Consider the following 12488-nt stretch of genomic DNA (forward strand, 5'->3'; position numbering starts at 1 on the left):
ACCAGGGATGCCAGGTGGCCTCCTGTCTCTGCACTGCAAGGGGCATGCTTGTGTGCATCTGGATTTCTGTGTGTGAGTTTTATGCTGTAAGGACTTCTTGACCCTTCTTTCTTTCCCGTGTACTCCAAGGCCAAACACATTAAAAAAAAATGAAAATTGTGTCTGTGTCCAAAATCACTAAGCATCTGCAGAACAGGGAACCTTTATTCTTCCCCAGGAAATTCCTGCCAGGTAATCTTATCTAAGAAGAAAATGGTACTCTACTCCCTTGAGTAAAAAAGCTTCTTTTTTCTTAGTTGGGGAAAAAAAAAATGAGAATTTTCTTATTTACATAAAAAGCAAATCTGTTTTTCCTTTTTCCTGTGTGCCTTTCTTCCAAAATGCAAGCATCATGCTACATATCTCCAAGGTGTTGATGCAATTCCATTGCCACTGAGACTTAAAACACCAGCCACAGGGGACAATGCTGTGATACTGAAATATAAGAGCATTATGTCACAGTGGAAATACAAACTTAGGTCACTAGGCCTATAGTTATGGCTTCATTTTAAGACTGTTTTCCAGACATTACTGCGAACACAGGTAAATAGAAAATTGTGCTACGTGCATGTTTCATGCTTTTCTCCAGCACAGAAACACAAAGACACTGCTCAGGACCAAACCCTACAGTGGAGCAGAGCAGTGGTCAGGCAGCAGAGGAACAGGCTGGGCTTTTGCCTTGACCTGCACATACTCGGTATGCTCAACAGGTCAACCAACAGTGACAATGAAAACACTCGGATTGTCCACAACTTAATTAATAAATGTACTCTTTATTTGAGGTAACACATGCACGTGCAAGAGTTTTACCAAGGACTGGTTAGATGTGGGCCTATCCCTGTTTCCTCAGTGCACGTTACTCTCCATAGCAGGAATTACCTGGGAAACACTTGCCAACTAATGACAAAAAGGTGGTGACCACTTCTTTAGCGCTGGTTTTGCATTTCTTTTCCGCTCTGTTCCCTGAGCCACCATTTAGAAGCTCCCTAGAACTTCATCTTGAAACTCAGTCACTTTGGGATATAAAGGAAAACTGGAAGCATTCCCTGACCAACACTCCAACACACCCAACAGCCCCAGCTGCTTCCCTTCTTGTCTCCTCTCATCCCTAAAATGCTGCCATGTGCCCAGGACAGCCCCTCCAGGAACACCTCCGAGCTGCCTCTCCAGCCCCTCTCATCCTTCCAGGAGACAGCACGCACCATGGCAGTGATGTGACTGTACACAAGGTGACTTGCCAACACATCGCTGCCCACCAGCTGAATTCAGCCAGGACTGGCTTCTGCGGGGAGGGAACGGATGAGGTCTCTTTGGCCCAGCCACTGATTTTCATAAAACTTACGCGTGTTTAATGTTTTTGAAAGAATTTTGCCTTTTGGTCAGATCTGGCTGAAAAAAAAAAAAAAAAAAAAAAAAAGATTAATGGTCAGAAGTTGATGGGGGTAGGGAAGAGGGTTGATTTGATAGACTGACATATAGACAATGTGATTGCATCAGTCTCATTTCCTTAGGAAACTGGGCTAAAAATAAAAGGCTTTATTTGCCCTTGGGAATAAAGTAGAATGTCTCTCACATCTTTACAAAACATTTGTTTCTATGTATACTTATAAATAGGGAGGATGGGAGAGGAAGTTTGCACTGGGTTTTGAGCAGAGAACTACAAGGAAGAGCAAGAAGTGTGTGAATTTTAAAACCCGAGACCCTTTCAGACACGACAGCACAGCAACAAACGTGGGGTCTTGTACAATAACACCACGTTACCCATGTGTAAATTGTTGGCCTGAAAATAAATCTACCTGTTGGGCAATTTTTGGCCCCACCACAGGATGAATGCACTTCTCTCGCAGTGAAGATGGATGATGTGCCTTCTACCAAATCCTTCATGCACCTTGAAGTCAGCAGACTCTCACAGGTGTAAGTGAGCAACACAGAGGTTTCTGTGTTTGATCAGATTTATGGTCCAAAGATTCCTGTCTGACAGTGACCAAGACTAGCTGCTTCAGAGGAAATACTCCCCCAGAAGTCTCATCCATCATTAGTGGATTGTGTAAGTTGAAGAAGCACTTAAATACCTTTTAAAATTCTCCTTTCTTCATTAACTAGGTATTTTTATGTTTGAAAACATCTATTTATTTTTTTTTCTCCCAGCCTCGGCCTTGGTGATAGACTGTGGCAGTAAGTTCTTTTTATGTATGCAGTAGAGAAAATGCTTATTGTTTACAAAGCCTGAAAGTGCTACTTTCCAGTTTCATTGAACTGGCAGCACTTTGGAGATATGCTTTAATAGTCATACTTAACAGACAGGGAACAAAGCAGTTCCACATCCTCCAGAAACCTCTGAAAGCTGCGAGACACGAGCACCAACACAATGTTGAAGAAGAGAAAAGAGTTTGTACAAAAGGAGCTGAGGGGGACTTCCATCATGAAGCATAAGCTGGCAGTGTAGAAGCATCTCCTTTGCTTGTGTGCAACCTTTTCATTTTTGTTGCAATGACCTATGCACGGAAGCCCCTTCTTCCTGAGACATGCAATTATTTCCATTACAGGAATCCTTAACAAATACTGTAGGGCCATGTAAACATGTAATTAGAGGTGGTCCTTATCCTGAAAAACTTATGTTCAAAATACGAAAGACCAGCACAGTCTGGGAAAAAAGGATGCAACACACTGCTAGAAGACAAGAAAATGAACGTATATTTTGCCTGCAGGTATAACCAGGGCTCTTGGTAGGAGTTATCTTCAACTCAGCTTCCAACTTGTTCTTGCTCCTCCAGAAGATTCAGCTTGACTTTGGGGATGGGGCTGATCTGTCCACAAAGAGGTCAAAAAATGAGACATCTGAGCTTATCCTTCTACAGACTCGCTGCAGTCAGCCAAGAGAATTAGGTACTTGCAGGAGACTGCTCATGGGACCTGTTTTAAATAAAAAGATAGCAGCCATTTCTTTTGTCTTCGATTACATGCATTTGAAATTTCTTCTCAGACTGCTTTAAAGCCCATTCTCTACTGCTTTCAGCAGTCACTCATTACTACCACCATCTACTAAAGATAAACTATTTTTTTCTATTTCCTTATTTGTGAATGAATTTAAGATCATCTCCTTTACCATTTCTGTTGCTAGTTAGAGGTCAGCGTCTCTGGTATGGGCAGAAATAGAACTTCACCTACATTTTAATGTATGACATGACACATTTGCCTAAGTCTGTTACCTTATTTGTTGAATGTTTTAGGATTTCTTATGTCACTTCTTAGAATTGGGTATGGCATCTTAATTTAAGCCTAACTTGCACACTGGCAACTGCTACTAATTTTCAAAAAGCTTCTTAAACTTCAGACTCACACATTCTCATGAGTTTTGCTCCTGAGCTCCCATGCATATGATCTTGAATGAAAAGCACAAGGATTGGAAAGGAATCTGAAGAAATGTTAAACAAAGCAGCTGATTTTTTTTTTTAGCTCAACAGCAAAAACCCTGCATACTTACACTTCACTGCAATAACATCTGAGTTGTGACTTGTCAGATGACCCTGTTAGTTGATGTGGTTATGAACAAACAGCTATGTATTGGCAAAGCAAGCAAGCTGAAGACATTATAAAAGCAGATGCCTCACACATATAACTGTTCCTTGGCTTTTTTTTTCCTTATATTTTTTATTTTTAATTGATGTGTAATGCATATGAGTGAAGCTGTGAAAAACAAACAAACAAACAAACACACAAACAACAACAACAAAAAAACAGAAGGATAAGACTTATGTTTGATATCAAGTTCACTTTTATTCATTCACTATAAACAGTCCCTGAAAAAAAAATATGTCACAGCACTGGATGAAGAAGGTCTCTAACTATAAGACAAGGAGCTACAGCAACATATATGGCTGGCACAGCCTGACAACACTGCTGTTAGCATTACCTTCATGTAGCCACACATGCAGGTAATTCTCAGACACCTCTCCTGAAAACACCGCTCTCCTTAGGATGTAACTGCTGAGTTATTCCACAAAAGGGACCCGTTGTCTTATCTTATGGTGATGTGCATGTTTGCCAGTTTCATTTTTCTGTTTGTTTTTCTTAACCTGAGTTAAGGTATCCCAGACCTCTACCAGCTCCTGTCTAGAGAGCATCCTCAGGCAGCTCTCTTCACTCTGGAGCTGACAGCACTGCCTGGATCTGCATCACTAATTTCTTAATGCAGTGATCTGGTGTCTTCCCCTTTTGTTTCCTTGTACCAAGGATTACACGTTGTTTGTTTTAAGACACTGAAAACGAGATGCTTCTAATGCAGCTGATTGCAACAACCGGATTGTGGGTGAGGATGGGGGTGGATTCAGTAGATAGAGGCTGTGGACTTTTTTAGTAGACAGATCTTGTGGTCCATTTGCCTTGTCTTTGAATCGCATTAAATATACACACTGCTAAAAGGCTATTGAAATGTTCAAATGTCAGTGTTTCAAATGAAAATCAATAGCATGCTATTAGGCTCATTATATTCCTGTTATGCATCATTAAAATGCATTTAAAAGCTTTCAGCATAAAATGGGAGACGGGATGAATAACAAGACGCTCTGAGAATGTGCAGCATACTTAGACGGCAATAAAGAGTCAGTCACAAGAGAAACTTTGTAGGCAGTTGGAAAGAAAGCCCTGCAAGGAGCTCACTGGGTGCTGGAAACATATGGGAATGTTATAAAATGAATGAGGCAGAGCTCTGAGGATACAGGTGAATCAGTAGGGCTGTACCACTGGTGGAGGAAAACAAAATCATCACATGTTTTTAAGATAATTTCATAAATGGGTCTTTGCAATTTGAGGTTCTCTCATTGTCTAGTCTATAAATATCACTGGACCACAGTGCTTCATAACACACCTAAAAATATGTTTTACCTTCTTGCACAAAGGGAATGTGTTAGGTCCTAAAAGCACATTTAAAAATTAGTATTTCCTAGCCTCTTTCTAGTCAAATGTTATGTGGAAATGTGTCACATCATCAGATATCCCAGCCTACTTCTTCCCCATCTGAAATAGATTTCTAATGAAAAACTTTTGGTCTGATTTTAAATGTGCACATATGTTTATAAATGAACAAGTGTGTACACATGCAATTATATACACGTGTGAGAAAGAGTGCTTCCTTTCTAAATTGTTGAAATTTTCTTTCTAAAGGGAAAGAATGGGGAGAAGTGACTCTCCCAATGGCTGTGACTTTAAACAGGCAAGAGGAACAACAGATTTCCAGTCCCGACACACATATTTTTATGCTTTCATACCTGACTGTCATTGAATGCATGCTTGCCTTGCTCCTGGCACAGGACCAGAACACAAACCACCATCCTGCATCTCACCAAACACGTTCTCACTGAAACCATCCGATTCTGCTTTTCTCCTTTTCCTCCCAGTGAATCCTCAATTCCTGTAAACAGAGCGATGTAACTTTAGCCAGAGATGAATGTTCCCCTCTGCTCCTAATAACCACTGCCTGGATTTCAGTTTAAAACCCTACAGGCAGAGGAAGAAACAGAACCCGAAAGTCCCACTTCCTGGACAAGAGCTCTACTCGGCTCTGAATTATTGAACACTTTTTCAGAAAGCAGACTTCAAATTTGTAGCTTAAGCATAAAGCCCTTCCTCCTGCAGTGCTATCTGCAGAGGCAAAGATTCAGCTGAAATTGATTTCAGATGAAAACAGAAACAAGGCATAAATCGAGCCATCGAGCCAGGGAACAGAAATAGTGCCATTTGGGGCAGGCGTGCAGTCGCATAGCTCGAATTATAAATGCTGAGCACTCAGAGTTCACAGCAATGCATATACTGAATGTTTTCGCATAAAACACATGCTCAGCTATTTTCAAAGTGCAGACAGATTTTAAAATATCTCTGATTAAACAGTAAGAAATAAAAAAAAAAAAAAAAAAGGCAAATGAAAAGATCATTTTGCTTCAAATCATTTGCCAAGGAGAAATGTTTCAGAGTTATCACAGAAGGGTTTCCTACCCAGAATAGGGATCTATGCACAGGTATACGTGCACAAAGCCATATTGTGTGCTGTTTTTATGTGTTAGTATGACCCTGCTGAGTTTCATGATTTTAATTGGGGCCAAAATCCCATCTCTTCTGGAAGTGTTCAACACACTCGAGAAATCAAGTAATTGCGCTAACATGAGTTTACGTGGATGAGCAGCTGACATTTCAAAACTGGCTTAAAATGCAGAGGTATCAGTAAAATTTGCAGTAGCTAAAGAATTCGTCATCAATCACGTTTGTTTCTAAACCACCCAGGGTTCAGCACTTACGAAGCAAATGTAAAATGATATTTTAGGTGTTTCCTGAGTGCTCTTCAAGTTATATCCAAGAATCCCTTGGCAGCTTTGAGGTCTGACGAACAAGTGAAGATGCATTCTCCTACAGTTGCTCAGGAAGGCTTTTAGGCATTGTTAGCAAGCCAACACCGCTGATTGCTCCAGGAATAACAAAACCTGTTTCTGCATTGGTGGTCTCATCTTGTGTTTTGAATCAGAGGCAAACTAGGCAGGATAACGTGGTTATCACATGGTCACTGGGAATCTGCAGTTGAACAGACGCACACAAAACACACCTTCTCCCTCCCCTTTTGTAAATGTAGCTGTTTAAAATACACTGTGGATGGGCTGGGTCACTTAAATTATTGAGGAAAGGAATATGTGTACAGGAGAGAAGCCTGTTGAGAGTAAACAAAGCAATCTGGAAGTGCTTTAATTTCCCCTTTGACTTTGAGGTGTGACTTAATTCCTTCCTAACACGTTCTTCCCAAATGAAATGTGGGATAAAAAAATATTCTGGTGGGAGTTGTTTCCCAGCCTAAGTACTCAGCCTCTTTGCTAGAGGAAACTCAAATACTTGCTGTAGAGTGAGTCTATTTAATACATTTTCTTTGCATTTTTTCTTTCTTCTTCCTAATACTGTCTTTTTTTATTGCTTCTTCATTAGTAGTTCTTTTTTTCTTTTTCCTAGTGCCCATCATGCAGTTCTTGTTCCGTGTTGTTATCTAAAATACAACAGCAAACAATAACAATCAATTTTAATTTAAAATTGTTATTTTTTTTCCCTGCTATTAGGAAATCAAAACAAATCAATACGAATGTGCTCCTTTGCTCGGGGATCTAATTTTCCAGCAACAATTACAATTTTCTCAAATGATGGTGTCCATTTAAATCATAAAACTATTTCATACATGTACTAGTCAAATAATTTGTAATGTTTATCTGTACTGGTAAAGGATTATCTGCCAGAGCAGATTGTCTGTGTCACTTTTAGCCTAAAATCTGCATGTCCACATTAGCATTTATGAGTCAATAGGACAGAGTTAGAAACAGAACCTGAGTCAGTAAATTCAGCCCCAATCCCTTTATCCCTCTTCAGGAACTCAAAGCATGATGTTTAGTGAGGTCCTTACGCACGAGATAAAGATGATGGGTATATTTCAAGCTTTTATTGAGTATCTAATAGCTCTTCGATGAGCCATCTAAAAGAAGCAGAATATGCTCAGCCTGGTCCCGGAGGAGCTGCTGTGCAGAGGCAGCAAGCTGGACCTGTCCCTTGGCACCACGAGGCTGCACAGTTTTGATGGACCTGCTGTGGATCCTCAGCTGCCCCGTGCTCACTGCAGTAGCCGGGGCCCCGGCCTTCCTCCCAGGGTGAAACCTTTTAGAAAGTTGATTTCAGAAATTAAAGGTGCCTTTGTCGACCGATGCTTGTGCCCGTCCCACCTCCTATAAAATATTGCACCTCCTGAGCTGTTAGCTTTCCTGTTCTGACCAGAAACCCTTTAATTTGCAGAGAATAATTTCAGATGGCTGCATTAGCCACGTATAAGCCACGTTCTTTTTGCTATCTCAGTCATTGGGGAGACGTTTTTATTGCTCTGAGGGCCATTTCTGCAGTTCTACAGCCATTGTTCCAGTAAGTACGTTATCCAAGAACAGCTCGCGCTTCTGAAATTTATAGGAAAAGAAGAGACAGATGTCTCTTTCTTAGCATTTTTCTCCTTTTTGCAACAAATTCCCTGCTCTGCTGTCTTCAGCAAAGCTTGTGTTAGCAGCAGGCTGAACAAAACAGACCACCTGGACAGAAGGACCACGGGTCCATTTCAATGTGGATTAGCACCCAGCAAACTGCCCTTCATTTAAGGCCCAATCTTAGGCATGGTCATTCCTAACCAAAAACTTCATCCCCACAAATGAACAAAGAAAAGTTTTGCCAGCCCACCAGAAGCAGAAAATCTGCTGACCGGTCTCAGGCCAACAGATGAGCAAAATATACAAAAGTATTGAGGGAAAGAGGCTATAGGGGAAAAGCTACATGAATTCTTTGCATCTCTGCGTGGGATCTTGGAGTTTTTCCCAGACAAGAACCTTTACTGGCAGGGTACGAGGCAAGAGAACTGCCTCACAGTGGAGTAAGAGATGCAAGAGATGTGCAATGAAATGCATAAAATAAGGCATTACTCATCACCGGGATCTGATGGGGTTCACTCGAGAGATGTGTACCAGCTGAAGGATGAAGATGCTAAACTGCCGTGTGCAACCTGCTCATCAGAACGGTCTCAGTAGCGAAGAAATAGTGTGACACCAATCTTTAGAAAGGCCAAAGGGATAACCCAAGACCTTGTAAACCTTCAAGCCCAATTTCTGTACTGAGGAAATGACATGAAAGTACAGCAGTGACCAGAACTTGTGCACACACAGGCAAAACTGAGGAGTACACCCTGTGTCTGTGCACCCTTCCCAGATACACACTCAGTTTCCTGGTGAGACACAGTCATTCAGGGCTGTAAAAAATAAAACTGGCAGGAAGAATTCATAATGTTGAACGAGTAAATTAGATGACAGAGAAGTCAAATATTTGATAAATACAAAATAAAATGCTGCAATGAGGGTGGGCTGGAAAGAGAGGGAAACTGCCCCTTTTGTAGTGGTGGGTGCTACCTAATTATTGCTAATTACAGGAAAGAAGAGCGAAGTCATTCAGGACAGTTCTTTTATAGCATCAGGTCAATGTTCACGGCCCAGGAGATCAAACAACATGAAAAAGGAAGAGAGAAATAAATAGAGCTCATTGTGAAAAGGTGTATAAATGTAAAAATCTATGGGATGCTCACAGCTGAATACTGGACGCAAGTTTAATCCCCACTTCTCAAAAAGGTTACAGCAGGAGTGGAAAAAGCAGAAAAGGGCAACAAGGATGACAGAAGCAGGAATCCACACAGGGTGGCTTTATCTTAGAGGGGAACAACTGAGGTGTGGCATGGCAGGACATGCACAGAATGAAGAGTAACAAACAGAGTGGAGAAGGAAGCACTGTTTTGCACAGCATGGCTCCCAACCTGCAGAACTCATTGCCACGGTGCTTTACGCGTGCCAAAAATACAAGCAGGTTCACAAATCACTGACAACAAGCTGAAGGAAGAAAAGTTCATCGGGGCTGGGAACTGCCACGATGAGCATTCAACCTTCGACTCGGGAAGTACCTAAACCTCAGAGGGACAGAAGCCAAGAGCCCACAGGGAACAAGTCACTCTGTGCTTTCTCTGCTAGACCCTTTCTCTAAGCTTCTGCTACCAGTCATGGGCAAGGCACTGAGCTAGGTGAACACCATGCTATGGTTTTGTGTACAGTTATAGATGTTTATAGCCCCGGCTGCTCACACACGCTTCTTTCATTTAGACCAGCAACACCTGCCAGGAAAACTTAGTTTTGCTGTAATAAGCTGTCGCTCTCCAAGTCTATTCTACCCTTGTATAAAACCTTGTCCCTTTGTCTCTGTAGGAAGTTTAAAAGAGACAGAGAAACAGTGACCAGAGTCTTTTCCACTCTGGAGACCACTGAGGTGGTTATTACAACTTCCCAGACTATTGCAATAGTTCTTCAGCCCCACAAAACCAAACCCCGACAGGAACAAAGAACTGCAACAACTTCTCTACAGCTCAGCAGGACAGGGCTGGAGCACATCTCCTATGAAGATGGGCTGCGAGAGCTGGGGATGTTCAGCCTGAAGAAGAGAAGGCTCCAGGGTGACCTCATTGCAGCTTTTCAATACTTAATGGGGGCTTATAAAAAAAAAAAAAAAAAATGACGGGAGAACAACTTTTTGCTTGGGCAGATAATGACAGGACAAGGGGGAATTGTTTTAAACCAAAACAGCAGAGATTTAGATTAGATGTTATGATGAAATTCTTCAGTCTGAGGGTGGCGAGGCGCTGGCACAGGCTGCCCAGGGAACCTGTGGATGCCCCATCCCTGGAGGTGTTCAAGGCCAGGCTGGATGGGGCTTTGGGCAACCTGGTCTGGTGGGAGGTGTCCCTGCCCATGGCAGGGAGTGGAATTAGATGGGCTTTAAGGTCCCTTCCAACCCAAGCCATTCTGTGATATGATATGACACAAGGGAAGACTAAGTTGGCCAGGTCTGCATGTCCTCAACTCCCCTGTAATCTGAAATGTCTTCCCAAAGACTGAGCATTCAGGTCAGCTTGAAGTTCATCTTTCTACTTATTTTTCCATAAATCAATTTGAGTTATGAAGAACTTTCCTCTCCTATAGTGTCTTCCTCTCTAAAGTACTGAGCTTTCACATTTTTTTGACTGAAGACCTCTTCTCTCTATGCATTGCAATTAAGGGTGGAAAGCTCTTGTATGTGTCCATGCTTTCCCAAGTTCTCCTGCCAGCCCTACTACACACCTACACAAATTACTTCCTCATCGATTTGCAATCGTTTGATCTTCTGCCCAAATGTTATAACATAAGTCCTTGCTGCAGTTTAGTAAAATCCCAAATTCCAAGGACTCCTCTCTTTCCTGGAACACACTGGCCATGGCAGCAAGCTCACTGGCATCCTCTACTTTTTGCTTTATTATCCTAGGCATGTATTTTGCTGTGTGATCTAGTGAACTAGTGAACCGCTGCTCTAACAGGAAGGTTTTTAGATCATCCCTCACACGGCTGAAGACCCTGTGTTTTTGGTGTTGCTTTTTGTGTCCGAGTGTGTTTCTTTCCAAAGCAATCACTTCTTTATCTTCTATATGTGTGTGAAGCCTTTACACCTCTCATATCTTGCTTTCCTTCCCATCTATGATTTGCTTTGTATTCAGAACCCTACCCTTCAATTTATTTTATGTTATAAACTGAGTCCCATCTCTTACATCAGAATGGCTAACTAGAAAGCCAAGGTCTTCTGCGCTGTGCGACCTGGGAGGTGTATATCTGAGGGCACCCAGTCGCTGATACCACAGGAATCAGACAGCAGAAGTGGTGTTTGTTCTCAGGACCTTCCAAGCCCTTCTCCTCTCAGTGTGCACCACAGAAAGCTCTTCCTCCAGGCCATGCCCTCAGCACTTCACGCTATGCCTCATAGTGCGTCTCTGAGCTGCTGTCTCTCAGGATGCACTTCCACAAGTCAGGCTAGTAAAACCAAGCACTGCACTTCAAAGGGATGTTCCTCCGTCCCCTGCTTCCAGCCACACACTGCTGCAGCTCGTCTTCCTTCAGCTCTGCCAAGAACCCCACCAGCAAAGTGGTTGGATCTCAGTTAAACCAGATCATGAAAGAAACAGGTGAACACTACCTCCAGGACACCCTGTAGGCAGTGCAAGGAGGAGAACAACACCTCCTGCTCTTAGCACCAGAGGCAAGGGAAGGTTGCAGGGCTGCTGGCTGAGCTTCTTGGCTCAATCCTAATCCTGGGACGGGTCAGCGTGTGCCTGCAGCGTGCCTTTGCTCCCGTGTGGGTGCTGGTGTGGGAATGGGACCCGAGGGGACGGCATGGAGCTGGGACTGGGGAGGGTCAGGCTGGGGGTTAGGGAAAGGGTCTGCACCCAGAGGGTGGTCAGGCACTGGGACAGGCTGCCCAGGGCAGTGGGCACTGCACCGAGCCTGAGGGAGTTCAGGGAGCATTTGGGCAGTGCTTTTAGACACAGGGGCTGGTTTCTGTGTGGTTGGGCTCAGTGACCCTCGTGGGTCCCTCACAGCTTGGGATACTGTGTGCTTGTGATACACTTGAGGTGGAAACTTACTGAGGAGCTTATTTTCTCTCAGAAACCACCAGATATGAGGAGATGTCACTAGAGGTGTACCAGTTGTTTGCCCACAGAGCCGTGACAGGACACCCCATGGCAGCACAAGCCCCCATGTCCCACATCAGGCGAGGCGTCCCCCCCCCCCATCTCCTCCCCTCAGCCGCTCGGGGCGGGGCCAACGGCAGCACCGCGCGCGCGCGCGCACCCCGCCGGGCTCCCCCTACCGGCCCTAACGCCCCTAACGGCCGCGGAGGCCCCGCCCCCAAGGCACCCCCCAGCCAATCCCGTTCCGCCGCCGCGCCGCTCGGACCAATCCGCTCCCGCTGCCCCGTCCCGGTGCCCGTGCCCCCGCCCCGTTTCGCTCAGTCGCGGCCGCGCCGTAAAGCGCGCAGCGGGCGCCGCGGCC

At 43.8% G+C, this 12488-nt stretch overlaps 1 long non-coding RNA gene across 1 annotated transcript; it reads right to left on the reverse strand.

Moving 5' to 3' along the window:
* Nucleotides 1-2815: 2815 nt before the first annotated feature.
* Nucleotides 2816-12400, reverse strand: LOC140000673 (uncharacterized). The gene is made up of 3 exons (XR_011805798.1): nucleotides 6330-12400; nucleotides 3524-5449; nucleotides 2816-2952 (listed from the first exon to the last, which is right to left on the reverse strand). It is a non-coding gene; the product is annotated as an uncharacterized lncRNA (long non-coding RNA).
* Between the last annotated feature and the right edge of the window lie 88 nt (nucleotides 12401-12488).

The sequence above is a fragment of the Anas platyrhynchos genome, chromosome 1 (genome assembly GCF_047663525.1).
Source record: "Anas platyrhynchos isolate ZD024472 breed Pekin duck chromosome 1, IASCAAS_PekinDuck_T2T, whole genome shotgun sequence".
NCBI lineage: Eukaryota > Metazoa > Chordata > Aves > Anseriformes > Anatidae > Anas > Anas platyrhynchos.